The sequence below is a fragment of the Alligator sinensis genome, unplaced genomic scaffold (genome assembly GCF_000455745.1).
Source record: "Alligator sinensis unplaced genomic scaffold, ASM45574v1 scaffold447_1, whole genome shotgun sequence".
NCBI lineage: Eukaryota > Metazoa > Chordata > Crocodylia > Alligatoridae > Alligator > Alligator sinensis.
Window position 1 is genome coordinate 1351473 of NW_005842123.1, and position 3048 is coordinate 1354520.

The following is a 3048-nucleotide window of genomic DNA, read 5'->3' on the forward strand; positions in this document are numbered from 1 at the left end:
GGGCCCAGTACACATACAGACCCGTAGTGTTACTCCGGAAGGGGCCCAAGTGTGCTCAGACCCGGTCGGGTAATTGGCTGTCACTACCCCGGTGAGGGTCGTGGGAGAGGCCCAACAGACGGTACATCTGCCACCCAAGAAATGGATGAGCAAAGCCTATGGCCAAAGGGTGCCCGCTCCAAGAGGGAGCAAAGCGGCATAAGGTCTTGACACGAGAGAGAGACCCTGTGAGAGAGGGTGGAGTGAGTGAGGCCCGGGTGAGAGGCAGGTGGTATGTGTGTGTATGTGTGACTGAGGCCTGACGGCATGGCCTAAGCATGCTCCAGCTGTAGGCCAGGGGCACTGTAACATCTGGATGCCATCTGCGAGGCTTGGGCCGCAGTGTAGGGGAGGTACAGAGCTGCGGACACCCCCAAATATTGGGATGCAGTAATGGGCAGCCTCCCGCCTTATTTATCAACTTATTTGCCAACAAGGCATGGCGGGTGAGACAGGCGGGCGGCATGCCCAGAGGCAGGTGCGGGGCTAGCTGCAGCTACGGGGATACCCACTTTTGCGACACAGAGTACTGAGGTGAGGTGATTTGTGAGTAATGGCCGTGCTGGGGATGGCACATGGACCTGACACAACTCCCACCCGAGATTCTTGGCTCTCTTGTAGAGAGAGCCTTTCTTCCCTCTCAGTGTCTTCAGGGAAGGCAGTGAAGGGAGGCTCTCCCTCTGCTTCCAGAGCTGGGAAGAGTCGGGATCAAGGGCAGTGTTATCAGATTGACAGTGGGGAGGGGATCTGCTTTCCCTCAGATGCCAATATGGGACTACTGAGTAGCAAGCACACATTGATCTCTTGCCTCTTTATAAACGCTAGAAATAAAATTGGAGGTCTGGGGACCCTTCTCCCCCCACCCCCCCCATCACCCTTTCTGAGGCTTGAGGGAGGGTCTGTGCCATGGCCAGTACCCACCACCATTTGGGCATAAGGGCAGTCCTGACTCCAGTCTGTCCCCTCCTCCCTTCCAGGTAAAGAAGACCGTCCTCCATTCCAGCAGGACACCGCTCAATGTACAGAGCCTGGATGACTGGGCCTTGGACTTAGTGGCCTATATTTTCAAGCAGTCCAGCTTGTCTAGCAGCCAAATGGTAAGAGAAATTGAAGCTGGAGACTTAGAGCTGCTGTCATAGCAGGCTGAAGCCTGCCATTGGCTTGAGCAGGAGCATGGGGGGCCCCAGGGCTGCCCGGCTGGGTCATGAGAACCAGGGGCAGACCATTTCCACTGGTACAGATCTAAGGGAGCTCTCGTGATGTCAGTGCAGCTACTCTGGATTTTCCCCAGGGTGTCAGCAAGACCAGACTCTGACCTACACTATGTACATCTGATGAGGCTGAGATTTGCCCCTTCAGGCACTGAGGAGTAAAAACCCTGACCATACAGTCTGTTGGGGAAACTTCCTTGAGAACAGCAATGCTCTCTTGTAGACATAGAGTCCCAACGACGTGTCTTGGTGCCCAGGACATAGTTTGGTCCATTGATACGATCACATTGACAAGACACAGAGGATTGAGCTGGTTGGGCCCCTGGAGCAGATGGAGCAGAGTGGGTGTGTGATGCTTGCACTTTTGTGTCTACTGGGCTGAATCTGAAGGGGTCTCTTGGAAGGACGAGGGAAGTGAATACTTGGCAGTCTTCAAGACATAACCCACTCCCAGGCCCCAGAAACACTTTGTATCCAGCAAGTTGGTGCACAGAGTTTGAGGTGTTTCTGAACTGGGAACAGTTAAGTCTTCTTCTCTTGTCTCTGCCATTCTCTCACCGTTCATCCTTTTACACACACTCATACATAAAGGCTATGCAGAGTTTATTCACTTATGTCAAGCAGAAGGATACAAAATGGAGTTTTCAAGTTGCTTACAACACAAGACTAACATGGTTGTATTTCACTATTATTACACTCTGTTAACATCAGCTACATTAGTCCAGTTCATGCTACATTCCAAGGTGTCCTTGGGGCAATGGATGGCAATTCCCTTGCATCCCACTGACATCCCTAGTAGCTGTACCATCTTGTGCTAGGGTCACTCAACAGCTCCTCTGGCTTCAGGGGAACTAGGAACCTGCAAGCCATGCGGCGGCCAGCAGTACAGCACAGGTAAGCAATAAGCAGGTAAGAAATAAGGGGCCCCTTGGGATTCGGAGCTGGGGGGCAGCAAAGGCACCAGTCACAGGGCTCAAGTGCCTATATACTAATGCTAGGGGCATGGGGAACAATCAGGATGAACTAGCGCTCCTGCTTGCAGAAAACACCTATGACTTAGTAGGGCTAACAGAAACCTGGTGGGAGTTGTCCCATGACTGGGCAGTACATATTGAGGGTTATAGACTGTACAGAAAGGACAGGGTGGGGAAGAAAGGGGGAGGGGTTGCGCTCTATGTCAATGAGCAATATACATCAACTCTCATCAAGACGGAATTGAAGGAGGAGAAAGTAGAAGGGTTGTGGGTTAAGTTACATGGGGGGCAAGGAGAAAGGGATTTGGTGGTAGGGGTCTGCTACAGACCCCCACATCAAGGGGAAGAACTAGATTCAGGGCTCCTGAGGCAGCTCTCGGAGACCATAAAAGCTAAGGAGGTGGTAGTCATGGGGGACCTAAACTACCCAGACATCTGCTGGGAGACGCAGACGGCAAAGTCCCACCGCTCACGCAGGTTTCTAACCTGTGTACAGGACCTCCACCTGACGTGGGAGGTACACGGTCCCACTAGGGGGAATGCCTTACTGGATCTGGTATTGGCAACGGGGGATGACATGGTAGGAGACCTACAGATCGGTAGCAATTTGGGGGACAGTGATCACCTAATAATAGAATTCTTCATAAGACGTCGAGTGGGTAAGGTAACTAGTAGGGTGAAAGTGCTAGGCTTTAGGAAAGCTGATTTCAATGAACTCAGGCGATTAGTCAAGGACGCACTGCAGAGTAGGAGTTTTGAAGTGATGGGAGCCCAAGAAGGGTGGCTGTGCCTTAAGGAAATGATCCTTCGGGCACAAAGCAAGA

At 52.3% G+C, this 3048-nt stretch overlaps 1 pseudogene; it reads left to right on the forward strand.

Annotated features, from left to right (window-relative positions):
- Window positions 1-478: 478 nt before the first annotated feature.
- LOC112550483 overlaps window positions 479-3048 on the forward strand; it is an 18006-nt pseudogene continuing 15436 nt past the window's right edge.